General features: G+C 43.4%; 1 long non-coding RNA gene across 7 annotated transcripts in view; it reads left to right on the forward strand.

Moving 5' to 3' along the window:
* The first annotated feature begins 309 nt into the window (after positions 1–309).
* Positions 310–21,097, forward strand: part of LOC103562241 (uncharacterized) — a 224,079-nt gene continuing 203,291 nt past the window's right edge. For all 7 annotated transcript variants that reach the window (XR_011539853.1, XR_011539870.1, XR_011539854.1 and 4 more), the window contains exons 1-6: positions 310–703; positions 5,690–5,798; positions 9,922–10,063; positions 10,410–10,563; positions 12,420–12,615; positions 13,795–13,899. This is a non-coding gene — a long non-coding RNA (uncharacterized lncRNA). The remainder of the gene's footprint in view (positions 704–5,689; positions 5,799–9,921; positions 10,064–10,409; positions 10,564–12,419; positions 12,616–13,794; positions 13,900–21,097) is intronic.

Consider the following 21,097-nt stretch of genomic DNA (forward strand, 5'->3'; position numbering starts at 1 on the left):
GAAAACAAGGAGGAAGAAAGTAATTCCATCCTCCCCCCTTTACCTGCCCCCCAAAACTTGTTTACACTTTGCATAGGTTATTGGGCTGAAGATGCACAGCTGTGACTGGTTACTGCCTTTCCTTGCCTGAAGCCAGCCTCTGATGGAACCGCCCTGCTGGTCTGTTGTTTTGCTCGGCTGAGCCGTGGGGTGTGGGGTTAAAGGACCCTTGCCAAAGTGAAGAGTTTTATCTGGCTGCCTGACAGCTGTGAGAAATCCTGACTGACAGGAGGGCAGATTCTAAGCAGGGAGCTGGGAGGAAGGCACAATGTGAGGGAAGGAGCCCTAAAGCTGGAGACAGGTCCCCACGCGTCGGTTTTGAGAGGCACTATTGGTTTCAGATAGATTTCATTCTTGTATTGGAAGGAAGTGCTTCTTTCATAAGGGATGGAAAAATATCTACGTCTCTAGTGAAGGGCAGTTGCTCCAGGGTAGAGAATGGTCTACATAAAAATGACGACCCGATGCCAGGTGGAATCACATGGGGTTTATGCTAATAAGAGTAATTGAATTTAGAGCAATAGCTGTGCGCTGTGAATGGCTGTTGGAAGCCAGCGGCTCCTGGGGAAGAGACGTAAAGGGTTTCTAATATGCAAATGAAGCCGGGTATGAAACCCCCAGGATAAAAGAATCCCATGAATCTCATTCATCATTTTATTAACAGGTGGGTTCCTAGACCGGCTTGGAGATTTTATCAGTGTGCAAATTAATTAAGCTGTTAAAAGGTGATGCAGACGCACGTGCAAGGATCTTTGGCCTCCTCTGACAAGGAGCACGCTGCTCTGGGTCTAATTGTCAGAATAATTATTTTCTCCCCTGCAAATTAGTGGCAGCAAATTCAGCGCAGTGCATTGGTGTGCTTTTAATTATCTACGGGATCTGAAGATGGGGGCTATGTGGGATATGTTTTTATGAAATATCTACGTTTGTATATATGTAAAAATACCTATTAATCTTTCCCAGCTGGATTCACTTATTTTAAGCAAATCGTGGTGGCCAGATAGAGATTTGGGGCTTGGGGCTCCAGCAAGGGATATTTACCTTCATGATATGCGGGTTTTGTCTTTATTTGTCTGAGTGATAGGAAAAAAAATTCAGCCTTCCTTAAACCGCACTTGCTGCTTGCAAGCCAGGTTTTTGCGGGCATTGTTGAAATAATCGGCATTAGCAAGACATTTCAAGATAGAGGCGAAGGGCCAAAACAAAGCAAAGAGGAAAATTAATCTATTCTGTGAAAATGAAAACCATTTGGGCTGACTATGAAAGTGGTGTGTTCTAGTGAAAACAGTGCAGGTAGCAAAATCAGAATGTCCTTAATTTATTCAGTGCTTAATTCGATTATTTGGTAAATTGTTGGTGGCACCTAACGGGCTAAACTATGAGCTAGGTCCTGAGAATATGGAGTAAACTATTGTCACACAAACAGCTAGATAAGTACAATTGTATGAAGGGATAGGAAGCTAGCGTGCAGAGTGCAATGAAAGGAGGTCTAAAACAGACCGGTGGAGGTGGTCAGAAGGGGGGTCTTTTAATGAGTGGGAATTAACTAGAGAAAGTGTTTGTGTGTGCGCGCTCGTGTGTGTCCGTGCTCATGTGTGTGCGTGTGTGTGCATGATGGTGGTGCTGGTCTTGATGGAGTGGCAATAGTGTATTGAGATCCTGAGGTGGAAAGGTGATTATTACGTGTGTTAGTTTGCTAAGGCTGCCATAACCAAGTACTGTAGACTGAGTGGCTTAAACAGCTATTTCTGGTCCTACTGTTCGAGGGGCTGAGAACCTGAGAAGAAGGTGTCGGCAGAGTTGGGGGTCTTCTCAGGCCTCTCTCTTTGGCTTGCTGAACCTTCTTCATGTGTCTTCATATGGTCTTTCCTCTGGACATGTCTGTGTCCAAATGTCATCTTCTTGTAAGAATATCAATTACATTGGATTCGGGTCCACCTCATGACCTCGTTTTATCTTAACAACCTTTTGAGAGATCTTATCTCCAGAAACAGTTGCATTCTGAGGTACTTGGGGTTAGGATTTCAACATATGAATTCTGGGGTGGGCACAATTCCACCCATAACACCCATAACATGAAGAAATTGAATACAAATTTCCAAGATTCTAAATTGTATACTGATAGCAAACATAATTCGAGAGAGAGGTTATGGAGTTTAATCCTATAAAAAGTGAATCCTACCCACTATTAATTTTTATGAATGGGTTGCAAACCCCAACTATGTGAGAGAAACACTGGAGAGAGAAGTAGCCTGAGGTAGTTCTCATCTCACTCAGGAAAATGCAACCTTTGATAATTAGATTAATAAAGTGAAAATCCTCTATAAAACTTAAAGGAATAGAGGTGATGGTTGGACAATGTTTCAAATGCACTAAATGCCACTGCATTGTTCACTTTAAAATGGTTAATTTTATGTTTCGTGAATTCACCTCAATAGGAAAACAAAACCCAGGAAAAGTAAAAGTTAAAGGCAGCCTCTGGTAGAATTTTTAAAATGATGAATACAAAGTTTACAACTCTAGAGGAGATTAAAAAATATAGCCCATAAAAGCAAATGAGAGGAAAGAGATACAGCATGAAAACCTTACAGCCCAAACGCACAAAGTGATATAATAGACAAGAGATGACGGTGAGTCAAGGCAATGAATAGAAATGATTTAAGCTCTTTTACGAAAGCTTTTAAATTGTGTTTAAAAATCAGCGAGTTATATTCTAACAAGGAATACACCCAAAATTATATGTGGTGAGATTGAAAATAAAGTAAATAAAATAAGACTAGATAAGCAACATAGATTCAAGGAAAGCTGGGAGAACATGTTAATTTCAAAATAAAAAAGTGATCTTCAAGGCAAAAAGAATTAAGTGGAAAACAAGGAGTCATTTTATATTGATAAGTTGTATATTCTAGAATATACGTGCTTTTTGAGTGTGTGCGATGTCCCGGTTACAATACCTGGCATTTGTCAGGAATTATTTCTGGGAAGTGCTTTGAGGTATGTGTTGTTATCACCTCGATTTTGGAGGAAGGGTAGCTGAGGGTTAGAGAATCTCACAACTGATCAGGGACAGACGAAGAATTGAACCCAGAGCCTGAGGCTTCACCACCACACCCCCGTCACGCACTCAACAGCCAAACGAAATACGTGTCAATCGAACATTGTTTAAAGTACAAGAATGGGCCAGCCCGGTGGCACAGCAGTTAAGTGTGCAGGTTCTGCTTCGGTGGCCCGGGGTTTGCTGGTTCAGATCCTGGGTGCGGACATGGCACTGCTTGTCAAGCCATGCTGTGGTAGGCGTCCCACATATAAAGTAGAGGAAGATTGTCATGGGTGTTAGCTCAGGGCTAGTCTTCCTCGGCAAAAAGAGGAGGATTGGTGGCAGTTAGCTCAGGGCTAATCTTCCTCAAAAAAAAAAAAAAAAACCCGAAAAAAATAACAAGGAGAAAATGGTAAAGTTGTGTAATGTTTTTAACAATCTTTATCAACCTTTGTCAGAAGTGATTAAAAGACATAGTGCCACAAAGAAAATATCAACAGATTCCAAATTTATTGTAGAAACTGTACAACCCATGTTCTCTAACCCCGATGCTTTAAAATTGAAACGAAAAATAAAAATTAAACAAAAATATCTATCTAATCACTTAAGAAATAAAACAATATAATCCCCAAACCTCTCTAAAAGTCAAACCCGTTTTCTTAATAGTTTATTTAGAAAATAATAAAAAGAAAATACTTATATTAACTACATGAAATGTAGTTTAAGTTATACTCAGAGGCAAGTGATAACAACGAATGATTCACTTTTTTAAGGAAAGAATAAAAATAAGTGGATGACATACTTATCTCAAGAAAACAGGTAAGGGAGCAAGAAGAGTGCAAGTCAAACATGGAAAAGAAATTATAATTGAACCAGAAATTCTGATTTAGAAAAGAGAGAACCCTCTAGTGTAACTGACTACTAAATCTAAGAGCTGCTTTTCTCATTGAATTTCTGGAAAACTTAAGAAAAAAATAGAAATTTAGAAAAATAAGCAGCTATAATCATAGATTTGGAGTAGATTTTAAAATTATGGGAATAAATACTATGGAAAAATGGAAAATTGCAATGAAAAGATGTTTTCCTGGGCAAATTCAAAATTGATTTAAGAATAAAAACGTGAAACAAGTCAATGTACATGGAAGAAATATAAAAATATTAAAGAATTTATTCTAAAATTTATCCCAGGGCCAGACAAATTTCTGTTGAGTTATCATAAACTTTTGATGAAGAGCTCATTTCTATGCTGAAAAAATTTTGTAAAGCTGGCTTAATTCTGATCTTAAAATTTCTCATTGATAGCACAAATAGGAAAATTATAAATGCACATGCTGCATGATATGGATGCAAAATTTAAAATCGTGAAGGCTAAATTCAAAACTGGGATTCATATAAAGAATTTAAGGACAGTTTTACATGAGGAAATTTTTCTGATTGGTCATGCCATGAGAGCCCCAAACAACTTGATAATATCAACTGATGCTAAAATATAATTGATAGGGCCGGCCTGATGGCATAGTGGTTAAGTTTGCACTCTCTGCTTCCATGGCCTGGGGTTCACGTGCCTGGATCCCAGGCATGGACCTAGCACGGCTCGTCAAGCCACACTGTGGTGGCATCCCACATAAAACAGAGGAAGATTGGCACAGTTGTTAGCTCAGGGCCAATCTTCCTCACACACACAAAATAAAATATAATTGATAAAACTCAACACATGCACACTTATGATTTTAAAAGCTGATTCCCATAAAATATAAATTATATTTGTATAAGTAAAATATACTAAAATTAATAACTTTGCCATATATAAGCAGCAAAACAATAGTTGGAAGATATGATGGGGGAAAAAGATTATATTAAACTAGCAACAAAAATCATGTCATGCCTAGTAGTAATGCTACCAAGAAGTGTGTGGAAACTTTATGATAACCCCCAAATTTTATTAAGGGATATTAAGAAGATTCAAGTGATGGGGAGATCCATCATTCTGTATGACTTCATGATGTAAAAATGTTAATTTGTCCTAAGTTAAACAGACAGGCTTCATAAATCTCGGTCAAAATTTCCAAGGTAGTTTTTGGGGAAGAATTTGACCAAAGAAGTTTAACGTACATGGGCTGTGGGGGAGACAGAACTAAAAGAAGAATGATGACCAGATATATAAAATGTATAAAGCTGCAATCATCAAACCAGTAGACCTGTTAGTGACAGACTGAGTGGTTAGTCCTTAGACTTGGGTCTACGTAAGAGCTTAGGGTATAAACAAGGGCACACCATACAGTGGGGAATGATGGAACCTTACCAAATGATGTTGGTTCTGTGGGGGAAAATCAAGTCAGAGCCACTCCTTACTTCAAACACTAAAATAAATTCCAGGCGGCGTCAAGATTTCAACGCAAAAATATTCCTTTGCACTAGTAATCAGGCAATGCAGACGAAAATGAAATGTCACTTTCTTTTTCTGTTATATTGGCAAAGTTTAAAAAACAACACTCTTGATTTTGGGAGAGTTTGGTGAGAAGCCCTTCAGACTTCTGAATTTAAAAGAATTCAGCTCTTCTGAACAGCAATGTTTATTAAAGACCTCTAAAAAGTCCAAACTCTTTGACCTAGAGATTCCACGTCTTGGCATCTGTCCCAGGGGAAGATGAGACAGAGAGGGAGAGAATGATGGAGATGAAGATTTACCTACTATAAGTATTTGAGTCATGTTTATAATAAGGTAAGTCCAATAATTGGGAATTTGTTAAATACCATATAGTCCCTATGATAAAACATTATACAGTAAACAAATAAAAATTTTGAAGACTATTTAATGACATAGTAAGATACTTATGATATAATGTTAAATGAAAAGGATGATACACACTATATGTCCATATATATGTGTATGTATGAGTATACATTTATAAAACAGACTCAATTTTATTCAAACCATATAAAAGTATAAAAAATTTCAAAGAAATACAGGAAAATGTTAGCAGTGGCTTTTTGTGTGTGAGATTATAGAGAATTTTATTATGTTTATATTTTTTATTTTTCAAATTTTCTAAATGGAAAATGCAGTAATGAATGGAATGAATAGAAAAAGAATTATTAAGAAAAACCATCCAAAAAAATCCACACCATCTAATGAAAAAAAAAAAAGTTCAAGGTGGGGCTGGCCCTGTGGCCTAGTGGTTAAGTTTGGTGTGCTCTGCTTTGGTGGCCTGGGTTTGGATCCCGGGCAGGGACCTGCACCACTTGTTGGCAGCCATGCTATGGTGGCAACCCCCATACAAAATAAAGGAAGATTGGCACAGATGTTAGCTCAGGGAGAATCTTCCTCAGCGAAGAAAAAAAAAAGAAAAAAGAAAAAAAAGTGGTGTAAGCTATTTCTCCTTCTTTCACTTTTTTTTACTTCATTTTTCTACCTTTAACTTAAAAAAAAAAATTGGGTTCCTGAGCTTTTAAAGACAGGATCTGGAGCTAAAACCCCCACTATGTTTTTCCTTGGCAAGAATTCAAAATCTCCCCACTATGTGGATGTCCACCCTGTTTGGCCACTTCTTCTGAAAGTGGACCCACTTCTCCCCACTCTGTTATTCTACAGCTCTACTGGTGGAAAGTTCTTTCTCACGTGAGCTGACTACTCCCTGCTATCTCCATACATCAGACCTGGCCTATGGGAACCCACAGAACAAACCTAATCCTTCTCCTTTTTCCTATTACAACCTTTGTGTTATAGAAAGTACAGATAAATGCAAGGAAGAAAATAAAAACCCCTTGGAATTCAGCCGTCTAAATATTACTCATGTTAGCGTCTCTCAGTGTGCACTCTTTAATGCCCATTCTCTGTGCAGTTCCACACACACTTTTCAAAAAACAAAATAAAGTAATGCTGAGCATGTTTCTTTTTAAATTGTATTTCACTTGACAATATATAGACTTCTCCCACTAACCTTCAGTTCTCTCAGTGAAAACCTGAAGTTCTACACAAAAATGCTAATGAGGAGTATATTTCTCATTATTTATTTATTTTTGAGGAAGATTGGCCCTGAGCTAACATCTGTGCCCATCTTCCTCTGCTTTATATGTGGGACGCCTATCACAGCATGGCTTGCCAAGCGGTGCCGTGTCCGCATCTGGGATCTGAACCGGAGAACCCCGGGCCGCCGAGAAGTGGAACTTGCAAACTTAACCGCTGTGCCACTGGGCCGGTCCCTCTTATTATTTTAAGTGTGAAACGTTATAACGGGTTACAGATCTACTCCAAACTCCAAACTTACGTCATAGGGCTGTTGGGAAGATTGATACTAACTGTAAAGTGCTAAGCTCGGGGAGTTGTACTGGAGAAAGCTCAGCACTCGTTGGCTGGTATGGTTTCTCCTTGCTGCATAGACTTCTAATGGAGAATGAGGCAAAATGCTTGCTCTAACCATCTATGGGGAGAGTCATGGCTTCTTGGAGACCATGTTAATTGTCTCTGTCACTAAGGGTCTGTGTATGGGGGAGGCCTTAGATGGTCCCTCCTCTGGTGACACGTCTTCCCATGGCCTCAGTCTTGGACCCTAGGCTGCCTCTCAGACATTCACAGGTAAGTTTCCTCTCAAAGGATCACAGCTTCTGGGCCCAGGGCAGGTAAGTCTAGGAGAAATCATATTTACCCAGTGTCTTGGTATTACTCTCTGTTACTGATACCTACTGAATAAGGAGTGCTGCTGATAAGGGATGAGTTACAGGAGGTGAACGTTGCTGCTTGTCTATTTCTGCAGTCTTGTGGGTTTCGAAATTCTGCTTGTAAAGTCCTGCTGTGACGTTCAGTCGGAAAGTCAAGAAGAGCAAGAACCAGGCCTAGTTGGCTGGCAGGGAAGCCAGGTTCCCATGGGTTTTTATAACACGGGCTGATAAACAGTGCTGGTAGGCACCTGGGCCTCCTGGTGAAACACGCTTATTGTGTAAGCCCGTGTGGGTGGTGGTGTGCTGTGAGAAGCAGCAGCTGTGGTGTGCACGCATGGTGTGCTCTTCCTTGCCAGATGTGAGTCATTGCCTGGAACCATCCGAAGCTACCCAGGGGTGCAAAAGGCACAGACCATGGCACATGCCCACCTAAGTCATTGCCACCAGCTGAGACCCTACGAATGTAAAGAAGGGAGAGTCTGTGGGAGGGCACAGCTGGTGTTCCATCAGGAAGTCACTTGTTGGTTTAAACATCAAAAGACACGTCACTCTCCTAGGAACACACGTGGTCAATGCTTTGGGTGGAATCTAACTTGATCTTTAAGATGAAGTTGCAAACTCATGCCAAGACTTCAAAGTAAAGAATCATCTCTGTAGCTCTGGTTGGCCCCCCTGCATTCTGTGTGTTGTGTCTACCTTGCTTCAGAGACTCGGCTTAAAGAGAGATGACTCTGCATCTGGTGGCTGGATAGGACCCTGTGCTGCCATAAGTGAGTCTGTTGGTTTCTGGACAGCCCTGTTCTCAGTGTCCCAGCCAAATTTGCAGAGAGGCCTCTCTTGGCAGTGATTTCTAACATCTCAGGGCCTATCAGAACAATACTGAAGCTGAGGGCCACCAAGAGCTTGCTAGGTGCTAGTGAACATTTACGTGAATGACAGACAGCGTGGTGGCGACACAGAATTCAGTCTCAGGCTGCCTGGGTTCAAATCCTGTTTACCATTGGGTGATGGTGGGCATGTCATGCCTCTGTTTCCTTTTCTGTGCAACGTGTGTGTGTGTGTGTGTGTGTGTGTGTGTGATAGGAGTAACTACCTCACAGAGTTGTCATGAGGCTTAACTGAGATAAACATGGAGAATGCTCAGAATACTGACCACGGTGCTGTAAACACTAAATGTCCTAGTGCCTCATTCTAGCAACAATATGTGGGGACACCAGTGCCGTGACTCTCATGCAGTGGGTGAAGCTGAGTTGTGGGGTGCTTATTCCCTGATATAGTCAGGTTTCTTCCAGGGGCTTGAATCAAAATTTAAACCCAAGCGATCGAATGCTGCGTGAACTTTAAGCCCCAGTGCTCTCTGGTTTGACTGAATTGAACTGATTTAAATTTTGTCACTCTTTCCATTATGATTGATGTTGAAACTCAGTGTTTCTTACTACAAATTAAGACCTTTGTTGCTTATCTCGCCCCTTGTGGATTAAAAAAAGGAAGTCTCTTTAGGATGGCTATTTTTCCATCCTGTATTTTATTCTCTTGGAGAATTTAGTAAAGTTTGACCTCAATATTTCCTGCTTCTGGTACAGAGGGTTTTAATTCTCTGCCTCCAGTCTTGGAAGTGGTACCTTTCTCCACTCCTGGTTACCTTGCCTGCCTCCCCATCGTTCATTACTTTCAGAGGAGAAATATCTCCCAGGAGTCAATCTACTTGCTTGGTACCTAGGGTACCCATCCCCATGGAAATGCAACAAAGAGGGATTCCCCAGCAAGGTAGAGAGGGTTTGGCTTGCTGCCTGATTTTCGTCTGGTTCAATCTGATTTCCTCAGCCTTGGGGAAGGGGGCTAGTCCTTGTTCATTTCATTGTGGTTTTGGTTTTCCCTCCAATCGCAAGACCCTTGGTTGTGTTTCCATGTACCTGAGCTCTCTGTATGAACCCCAACTCGCCACACTGCTGCGCTGATGGTGAGCACTGAGGAAGGCACCTCACTAAGTGACCACGAGGCCTTGGGCACGCTAGCTTTCTGAGCTCCTGCAGCACATTGCCGAGTGCCTTGTATTCAGTGGGAGTAAGTTACGATCTCCAGGGGTTACTCCAAAGTTACTCCAGCTGGCAAAAAAAGAGATGGCTATTTTTCCATCTTGCAAATATCCCCAGTTGCAACTTATTTATAGATTCTTCCTTCTGCAGCTGGAAAATTGCTACTTGTTTTTGGCTGCTGTCACCGAGATGATAGCTACCCCAGAATGGATTAAATCTGCCAGTTCAGCACAGACCAGTCTGGTCAGCGATCAGTGAGGAGAGGCCCTTGAGAAGTCCATGACAATGACAGGTGAGCAAGTAGATGGGAAAGAGCCAAGAGCGCTGGCCTCAAAGTCGGGGATCCCGGCTCCAGGTCTGTGCCAGTCAACCTGTTAGAAGTGTGTTTTTGGTCAGGTCCCTTCACTGCTTTGGGCCTAGGCTGAATGTGGTCTTTAGAAAGATCCTTTCCAGCTGTAAAATGCCATGATTCTATGATTTGGAAAGAGCCATACTTTCTAGTTTCTTCTGGAAGCATGGGCAATGGCTTTTTAGCAGAACTGGGTTGTAATCCAACTTAGTCTCCCTCTGATTTTGCAGCTTTAGGCTCTTGATCCTTCATCTTTCATGTGGGGATAATAATAATGCTTATTTTGCAGAACTGTTGGAAGAACAGTGCTCGTGTACAAAGAGGATCTTGCACAGCCTCAGCACGTGGTAGTGCATCAAGGTCTCTTGCTCCAGCGTGGTGTCCATCCCGCAACTCACTTGTACCTACAAATGCCCAGCAGCACGGAAGCAGAGTGGCCACTGGTAATAGAGACAAAGGCAACTTTAGAAAGAAAAAGCAAAGATTGTCCTCAGCGCCCTCCCATGGGGCTCCTTAATCAGAGTTGGCCACTTTCTCCCACGTGAGCTGTCATTGGGTAATTAGTGTCCCGAGCAGAGCCAAGTCCAGGGCACAGTGAGTGCCTTTGTTTTAGTCTTGTAAATTTCAACACAGGTTGGAAGGAACAAAACCCCAATTCATTTGGGAGATACTCCAAATCTGATTCTCTGCACCAAGCCATGGGAGAGAGACTACCTGGCAGTCCTGGGAGTGCATGGTGAGCTGGGCAGCTCAGTGGGTAGAAGGATCTTGAGGATGCTAAGAGATGTGGAAGGGTAGCGTTTTGCCTGTGATTAGCAGAAGCTGGCCAGTGTCAGTGCCCTGGTGATGTGGTCTGTCCAGGGAAATGCTCAGAAAGCCTGTTCTAGAATAGACCCAAGGGCAGTGCTGTTTTTTGTTCCTCTTAACTCTTGGTAGCCTGATATCTTCCAATTTGAATGCTTTGAGAGCCACTGAAGTAAATTTTATAAACCCTTCACGTCTATTTCTGATGTCACTCATGGGAGGTACAGAGCCAAGTCTTGATGGATGTGCAGGAATTTGCAAGGTGAAAGAGCCAGCTAAAGAGAGTGTAATTGGTAAAGAGAGTAGCATATGAGAAATTCAGAAGTTTGAGACATATGAGGTGACACATATGAGGATAAGGTGGCACCTACGAGCATGGCATTCTCCATCCCCATGGATGGAGTGCTTAGGTATGACTGGATCATAGATTGCAAAAGGGGAGATGAAGAGAGAAGAAATCACTCTCAGTTGATGTTGTTGGCTGGATTTCAAGTTAGGAGTTTCTGCTCTAGATGAAGCTGGATAACTGGGGTCACAAATGCCTGGGATGCCTGGCAAGCTGGTGAGTTGGTCCATTAGAAGGATATTTGCAAGAGGGTTAAGGGGCCTCCTAGGAGAGAACTTACCTTAAAGGACGAGGGAGGCAGAAATGACAAATGTGATTAGAAAAAAAATTCAGTTATTGAATTCAGGAGGAGGCGATGCTGAGCACAGTGTAGAGTTTGTCATTCCGATTATCTCCTGGGCTAGACCTGCAAGGAATGCTGTGTTCGATGAACATGGAGGACCTGGGTTGGGTCAGGGGCAAGGGGATATGATAAATAAAATATGAAACTTATCTCTTAGCAAATCCTGATGCCATACTGGGGGCCAAGCAGCACTGCTTTGCTGTCTTCCCAGTAGGGCAGAGAACATTCTTCCAGCATTGCAAGTGGCCACTGAACATGGGCTCTGGAGGGAGGTAGACATGCCTGGCAGGCGCAGAACTGGTGGCAATGGCTGGCAGACCCGTGGAACCCAGCAGGAGAAAGTTGCAGATGGCACTGGTAACTCACTGAACTAGTTTATAATCTCATGTGAGTTGCTTTCTGGAGACTTCTAGAATTATTTGGGGACAGATTTTCAGAGAAATGATTCTGTATTTGCACATGGGGAAAAAAGACAGCAAAAGACAGATTACACTTGATTTAGATGTTTTAGGAATTCCTTTTCTGTAGTGCAGCGTAGTAGACATTGTTGATTGTTTCCTTAGCACCCATTTCCCATTTCCTCAATTCTAACAAAATCCTAATTTTGATGGGGTATCCTCTCTTCCTCCATGCATGGAAGATAAGCCCATTCGTAGGGATTAGGGGTGAGCCTGGTTGGTTAAAGAGTTACTCCATTCCTCTCCCCAGTGACTGCCTAGGGTTGGCCATATAACCCAATTTGGTCTAATAATATATGGAGAGAGGCTAACTATGGGCATTTAAAAAATTTATCTGCATTCTTCCAGACAATGTCTAGAAGGAACTCGGTCTCTTTATCTCTGGAAATGGTCATGCAACAATGGAGGAGAGCCAGACCGGCTGCAACTTTCTTGCTATCCAGCTAGGATGAAAGAGGGACGGGCCAGAGAAGGATTGAGAAATGTATGCAGAACCGCTGAATTAAGCCAACTCTAAAAACCGCCATTCTGTTGGAATTTCCAGGTATATGAGTCAATAAATTTCTTTATTGTTTATGGTAGTTTGACTTGAGTTTTCTGTTACTTGAATCTGAAAAGGTGTCCTGATAAAAGTGGTTTGGGAGATCTCTTTAAGTTTCCAGAAGGAAAGATGTCCTGGGCCAGCAGATGGACAGTTTCTTCTAGTTAAGGCTGTTTACACTCTAACTGAGGAGATCACTCCCTAATCACTTTTATGTCGGAGGCATCGTTTCTCCCATGAGAGCTTGGCATGGATAGGTCTAATGTTTGGGATAATCAGCTGTCTCTGGCCATATCCATTGAGAAATGGGGTCTATGTTCCTTCTCTTTGAATCTGGGTTGACTTTATTGACTTGGTTTTAACCAACAGTACGCAGTAGAAATGATGCTGTATGACTTCTAAGGTTAGGTCAGAAAAGGCTATGCAGCTTCCACCTGGTTCTTGGGATGCTTGCTCTGGGGGGAAGCAGCCAACATGTAAGAAGTCCAGTTACCTGAGCTTGCCATGCTGGAGAAGCCACAGGTAGTCGCTTTGTTTGACAGCCCCAACTGAGCTCCCAGTGGACAGCCTGCATCAATTGCTAGCCACGGGAGTGAGCCATCTTACATATTCAGCCCAGTGAAGCCAGACTGAAGTCAGATGATTGAAGCCCCAACACACGTCTGGCTGCAACAGCATGACAGACCCCAAACGAGAACTGCCTAGCTGAGTTTTTCCTGAATTCCAGAAAACTGTGAACGAAATAAAATGGTTATTTTAAGCCACTAAATTGTGAGATAATTCGTTACAGCAAAAGTAACCATAATGCCAAGTTGTTCATTGTTTGCTTTTGGTTTGTACTATTAGCTTCACAATAATTATGTGGAAAGGATTTCTTTTCTCTTTCTCAGAGGTAGAAATACAGAGCATTAGTCTCAGAATTCCATCTTATTCGAGGCTCTTTGGGTTGCAAGTTATAGTAAAACATGCAAACTAGCTTAAGTAAGAAACAAGAATGTATTGGAAGGACTCAAAGAGTCTCAAGCGTCCCAAAAGCAGGTCGTCAGTCTGTCTCTCACATCCTTGTGTAGTCTCCTGTGTTGTACCAGGATTGGTCTGTGTGACCAATGGAACATGGCAGAATGGATGGTATGGTATGTCATTCTAAGATTAGGTCATAAAATACCACAGCTTTTGTTTTAGGTTCTCTCTCTTTCTCTTGGATCACCCACCTGAAGGGAAGCCATGTCATCAGCAACCCCCTGGAGAAGACTGTGTGAGGAACTGAGGCCTCCTGCCAATACCAATGTGAGTGTGCCATCTTGGAAGTAAGTCCTTCAGCCCCAGTCGAGCCTTCAGATGACTGTAGCCTAGGCCGATGTTTTGACTATAACCTCACAAGAGACCCTAAGAAAGAGAAATCTGCCACCTTGTCCTAGGTGGTGTTCCCTAGCACAGTCTTGTCCCCCCTTCCCCTTATACATACTTCAGATGGAGAATTTCACTGTGGGCAAGTCTGTGTTCACAATCCACGTGTGCAATATATATTGTTACACGTTTTGTATTTTGTCTGTGTTTTTTAAGGGGGAAAACCATAGAAAGGAAAGCATTTATTAGTTCTTTTTATGTCTCAAGCAGTATGATAGCTACTTTATATACTTTAATAGAGAGAAAAAGCAAGTAAACCCCAAGCCTACTGATAGTGCTTCTATCATCTAATGGGGAGGTGGTGACAGAATTCGTATCAGTGGGACACTGAATATACATGTAGAGGTTGCTGGGGTAGGGAGAAAGTATGTTTAAGCTCTGATAGTTGTTCTGGGCTTCTAAGGGCGAGATACAGAGCGAGGGGCCTTTTCTTTAGCAAAAACATGGAATCTATGACCATGGAAATGTAGGCATCAAGGTGGTAAACTAGATTGTTCCTGTATAATATGGAAATGAAAAGGAAGTGGGGAGATGAGTGAGATCAAAGTTTGAGAAGAGCTGGAATTTGGAGCCGAAGTGACCAAGAGAATGCAAGGCCCTGGGAATGTTGAAGAGGACATGTGGTTGAACTTGAACCAATGCTATTTAAATCTCAGAGGGCGGGGTGACCTTGTTTGACATCAGTTGGGTTTCAATTATACTTTTGGAATAAACATGATTTCCATTTTACAGATGAAGGAACCAAAGCATAGAGATGCTCATAAATTAGCCCAGGTTGCATAGCCCCTAAGAGGTGGCCTTGGGCTGGAGCTCCAATTGTAGTGTCGGCAAAGTGGAGGACTTTGTAGATCTACAAACCCACAGTGTCAAAGACTCCTCTCACTACCAGGGGTCGGCAAAGGCAAACTTCTTCTGTGAAGGGCCAGAGAGTAAATGTTTTAGGCTTTGCAGACCGTGCCATGTTTGCTGCACGTACTCAACTCTGCTGCTATGTTGTGGGAGCAGCCTTAGACCATACAGAAATGCACTGTGTGCCTGTGTTCTAGTCAAACTTTATTTGTGGGCACCCAAATTTGAATTTTATATAATTTTCATGTGTTATGAAATATTAGTCTTAAAAAGCACCTATTTTTCCAACTCTTAAAAAGTGTGAAACCATTCTTAGCTCGTGAGCCGTACAAAACCAGGCAGCAGGTTGGATTTGGCCCCTGGACCAGAGTGTGCGGCCCCCTACAGTACCTGGTTCAGTTGTTGCTCGGATGTGCGTAAGTGAACAAATGAGTCAGCGAGAGAGCTTTGTAGAGGGCAGAGGAGTGGTGAGTGTTGGCGGGATCAAGCGGGGTCCTCAGGGTCTTTGCTCACCAGGAGATGTTTGCTGAAACTTACAGGAGGCTCTTCCGAGACAGATTGGTGGGTTACAGTCCCCGCTCCTCTTAACCTATAGCCCTAAACGCAGCATCCGTTTCCTTGGACAAGTCAAAGCCCTCTCGGCCTCACTTGCCTTGTGTGTGTATGGGTGTGTGTATGTGTACGTGTGTGCATATACGTGTGCATGTATGTGTATATATGCACACGTGTGTATATGTGTATGTACGTGTGTGTGTGTGTGTATGGGTATGCGTGTATGTGTATGTTTAATGAGAAGGTCTGACTAGTTATCTTCACGGTCACTCCTGGCTCTGAAACTCTCAGATTCTTTCATAAAAACCTGGCCGATTTTAGGGCACGGTTTTCCTTGCAGACTCTTTCCCTTAGCTCTCTTCTCTTCACTCCAGTCCTGTGAACATCTTCCCCCCTCTGACCCTGCTTCCTCTCTGATACTCTATTTCAAGGCTAGTGGGATTATCATACCCAAAAGCACCCCAGGAAAAAACAGCTGGAATATCCAGGAAAAGAAAACAAGCCGGGGAGAGGTGAAGGGGTGTGTCATTGCCGTTCTTTGTGTGGACTCGTGGAGCTGCCTGTTTTAACCATCTCAGGATGGCAGGGATTTTTCTGTTTGTTTGAGAGGCCAATGTAATACCCTCGTGTTTTCCTTTTTTAGGAAAAAATAAGAAGAATTCATTTTCATCGGGATTAGCGAAATCTTTCTTCTTCTTTTATGTTGGCAACGTGAGGTCTTAGCGGCTCTCTGATCCTGTGCTGAATAAAAAATATAGCATTACAATGCAGCATGGAGGCCGGGGGCTTGAACCCAATTTGGATTACCGTGCACAGCAGTGGGCGGGCATTCTGTGACTAATGGGGGGTCTTTGGAGCGGGTGCTGAGGGACAGTCCCTGGGGACCGAGCCGCACACACCCTGCCTATTGTTCCACCCTGATTTGAGGCCAGTCACCCAGAAGCTGAACGCACAGTCAGACACTCGGAATGGTGGGCTTGCATCAAGCTGACAGCCAGGTGGATACGAGGCACCACCATGCAGAAGCAGGACTGGTGCCAAGCTGGGAAACTTGCGAAAGTTGAGATGTTGTTAAAGCATTGAACTTAGCCAAGTCGCAGTTTCTCTATTGATAAGCTTGGGTGAATTATTTTTATCCCAAGGCCTCATCAGTCTAGAGGTACAGAAGGGATCATGGTGACTGCTATGGTAAATACTGCCGGGTCGAAGGAAACGTGCTGCCAGGGGGCTGGGGCTTCTGCTGAGACTCTGAGGGCAGGGGGAATGAACAAGTGGAGAGAAAGAAAAGCAAGGTCTTGGCTGGGGATACAGGAACCACCATCTCTCTGAGAGCCAGTGTTCTTCAGATACTAGCAGCTCCCTGTGTCAGAATTGTTTGGAGCAATAGTTTATCTGGGGTGCTAGTTTAAAAACACCCCCACGACAGATAATAAGGCATCAGATGGAGATAGTAATTCCTTCCTTGTGGGTGCTGTGAGGGTCAGAGGGCAGTGGATCTGGGGATGGAGATCCATGAAGATGGGGATGGTGATGCTGGCTCTTTCCTTAGTGTTTTCTTAAGGGGCTTCTACTCTCTTCATTTCCAGTTCTACTTGCTTTCTTAAGATCTGAAAGAAATCTTAGCATATTGCTTTGCTTACCTACTCTAAGACCTCGATTACTCCCAACAGAACTTCAGATTCCCATGACCTACAACCAGGAGCCTCCTGACTTTAGCCCAAACTGCTCTCCTGGCTCTATTTCTTATTTCTCTGCTATGGAATCACGCCATCAGGGAAACAAATTCCGGCTGTTGCCCTCATAATAATACCTAATATTTTCTTTTTCCCTTCTCTATATCTCTGTGCCCTCATCTACGCATCATAGTTTATGATGATTAAATGGGATAATCCACGGGAAGTGCTCAGGACAGTGTCTGGCTCATGGTAAACACCCCCTTGTATGTGTTAAAAGTTATTCCCAACATCTCTGCAACTTTTTTTGAAAAGAAGATCTGCCCCTGATTTCTGCCTTTGTTTGTCAATAGATGCAAGCATATTTTCTCTAAATGGATGCAGGTAGACAATGGCTGTGCAGATCTCTTTCATTCTGAAATCCTGGGAATTAATTTGACAATTCAGTTCATTTCATTAATATTTATTTTGTGTTTTCTTCCATGCTCAGTGCACTGTGTGAATGGCTGAAAGTTAAATGTGAATGCTCGGATGCTCTCCAGGATGAGAACAATGGCTTCTGTTCATTCTTCAAGATGGAACAAAAGTTTTCCTTCTTGCCCAATAACTCCATCTCCAACTGTCCTGCTTGCTTGTACAGCTCATAGTTAGGACGACCCAGTTGAGAACTTAATGGCTGCCTACCTGTAGCCCTAGGATAATCTGGGATGGCCCTTATGCTTGACGGCAAGCATCTGGCAGGCTCTGTTCAGGACATAGCGAGGTATACAGGTGAAATTATTGCTAAGTTTATGGATGAATTTTCCATTACTATGGAATTAATTCTTTGGATTTGGGGGTCTGGATAAGCTTCTGATGTTGTCGTCCGATGTTTTCGTCTGATGTTCAATGGATGCTTCTAGGAGCTGCCTTCTGTCCTTTTAGGAGATGTTAATGCTGTGTGTCATGCACACAAATAGAAGAATTTGAAGTAAAATATTTTGTTTATGAGGTTACTGTAAATCAGACTTCACATACCTGTGTTTATGATTTTAATTTTTATTTCTTGTGGAAATATTGGAACAATGTTAAAATGGACATTAAGGTAAAAAACGTGCAATCCTGTTACTCTAAACAAATCTACAGCTTTCAATTTTCTGTGACTCATTCTAGTTCCTTTTAGTATGCATATATATGATTTTTTGCATAGCTAGAGCCAGAATAGTAATTCTAATAAAAAGTAAAGCCATTGTTTATGAGTACTTAACATTCGTCAGGCAAAAACGGTTCACATGTGTTTTTGAATCCTCACACCAACTCTACGAGATAGGTAAGTTATTATTCCCATTTTAAAGATGAGGAAGCTAAGTGTTAGGGAGGTTGACCCACTCCGAGTCACACACCATGTGAGTTGGGGTGACATATTTGACTCCTTCATCTTACTGTGTTAAACAGGACCAGCCAGGCTGGGAAGCAACATTGACATGGCTGGTGGCTCAAATCCCATACAGACAAGCGGTGAGGGACCTCTGCTCCACGCTGGCAGTCCCTGGACCCACTTCCCAGGCACGGAGGGTGAGGAGTGGAGCCCGTTGGTCCCCACGCAGTGCAGGACAGGCAGAGGAAAAACCAGACTGTCCTTGGAGGTCAGATCATAGCCTGGAAGGGTTTCCCGCATTCGTTCCAAACGTTTGTGAGATACTGGGGTCGATTTGACTTACCTGACTCTGCTGAAGAGCAGGCGAGCTCCAGCCTGTAGGATGCCCGAAGCAAGCACAGTGCCATGAGCCCATCCTTGCCCTGGTCCAAACGCGAGCAGTCCTTGTGACCTGTGCTTCAGCCTGTGTTGCCAGGTATTGGGAGAGAAGGCGCACGGATGCCGAGGGAGTGTCTCGGGGACACCCTGAGTCCCATCAGCAGAGCAGCCTGGCAGACACGAGCTGGTGGCCGGTGGCTTTGCCTGGTGGCCCTTTATGACTTCAGTGTTTGGCACATGTTAGACCCTCAGTAAGTGTTGTTGGCTGAATGGACGGATGGACAGATGGACAGATGGAATTGCTTATACCACACAGCTGTACTCCCTCTTGCTTGATAAAGACTAAAATAAAACATTGCGGCATCTTTCACTTTAGGTCGAAAATGGAAAGCTATGTGTAAATGAATGTGTGAGAGCATTTGAGTGTGTGAGAGTGTATAAGTGTGTATGTGAGAGAATGTGTGTGAGAGTGAGTACATATATTTGTGAATGTGATTGTGTAAGTATGTGTGATTGTGTAAGTGTGAATGTCTGAGTGTGAGAGAGTGTGTGAAAGTGTGTGAGAGCGTGTGAGTGTATGCGTAGACGAGGAGGGAGTGGGTGGTGAGGATGTGGGCAAGGCCACCAGCATGTTCACAGTGTCTGCGATGAGTCCCAGGATGGCATACAGTCTCTCACTTAATACCTTCAGCAATGCCACGGGGTAAATATTATAATCTGTGTTTTACCAGATGTAGAAATAAGACTCAGAGAGATTCAGTACCCTGTCCAAGGTCATTCTGGTACATGGCCGAGCTGAGCCTTGACTTGCGGTCACTAAAGTTGGTGACCTCACTGTACTCTGCTGAACAGCTCAGCAGGACATGGCCAGGTCTGACGCTGTCTCGGGGTCCAGAGGCTGGGAGACAACGTGCAACATCTTAGGAGGGCTGGGCTGTGTTCCTCCTGCAAAGTCCTGGAGGGGGAAGCAGGGAGGGAAGTGACTAGGGGTCTCTGGGGGTTGGGAATCAAAGCCGAAACCTTAGGCTGCTGCCATGTGTGAACACTCCTGGGAGAGTCAGAACGTTGGGAGGAAAGAGGTCAAGGGGAGAGACAGCCTTCCTACAAGGTGGGTGGGGAGAGCTCAGCGGATGGAAATTTCCATTAATGTCTAGTCCTTTCTGCCTCACTTTAGGCAGGAATGGACCTTAGAGCTGCTGGCTGGAGGTCACCTTTACTGAAAGTATTCTGCCGTTACCCCTCTTTCCTAGCCTCCTTACAGCGAGACTCAGAATGAAAGGTCCATAACCCAGAGCAAGGACACAGGCCAAGGAAGCGAAAAAAGGCACTGTTTGTAAAGAAAACCCTTCACCCCTTTACTTCTAAAATCCCAGTATCCATGACAACTGGACCGAGTGAGGAAAATGGCTGTCCCCTCCCCTCTTCATTGTTTAACTTTCAGTTGCTGCAGCAACTGAACATACTGGGCCCGGCCAGACTCGCCCGGTGCTTTCTTCTTTCTCAGTCCCCTTTATTGCGGGCCCTCCTCAGTGCCAACATTGCTTTGTCTGTCCTTGGAGAAGGCTGTGAGAACCAGGATGGGCAAAGTGTCAGGCCTCGGTGCGGTTGAAAATCCTTTGAGATGGGAGAAGTCGCTGGAACAAAGGGGCAGGGGAACAAAAAGCCCTGAACTGCTTTGCCCCTGCCTCTGAGGGTCTTTATCATCTTAAACCTCGGGATTTGAGAGTGTCTAACTTTGCCTTTCCCAGGGATGGCTTGGCAGGGATACAGAGAGAGTGGGTCTAGGAAACTGGTTGGGCAGCAATCTCAGCAAAGACCTTCTTCAGGAGACAAAGGCTCGTTAATTTAGGTGGTGGTCTTTCTCTTCTTTCCTTCTTTCTCCCCTTTTTTCTTCTCTCTCCTTCCTCTTTCCTCCCTCCCTCCTTCCCTCCCTCCCTCCCTCCCTTCCTTCCTTCCTTCTCTCTCTCTCTCTCTCTGCCCCTCTCCTTCTTTCCCTCTCTCTCTTTCGTATGCTTCTGGTTAACACTTTCCCACTTGGAGAAATTCTAAACAATTAGGTAAGAGCTTCAAGATCTTTGAGCAATCAGTTCCTCTCAATAATCTGTCCTAAGGAAATGATTAGATATTTGCACAAGGAATCCTCTGCGATTCCTCACAGTGTTGCTACATTTGTGAAACAATGGAAAAAGTCTAAACAGCCGGACTTAAGATTGGTCAAATACATTATGGCTTATTTGCACTTTAACAAACTAATCTTTCTTCATTCTTC

Source organism: Equus przewalskii, chromosome 1 (genome assembly GCF_037783145.1).
Source record: "Equus przewalskii isolate Varuska chromosome 1, EquPr2, whole genome shotgun sequence".
NCBI lineage: Eukaryota > Metazoa > Chordata > Mammalia > Perissodactyla > Equidae > Equus > Equus przewalskii.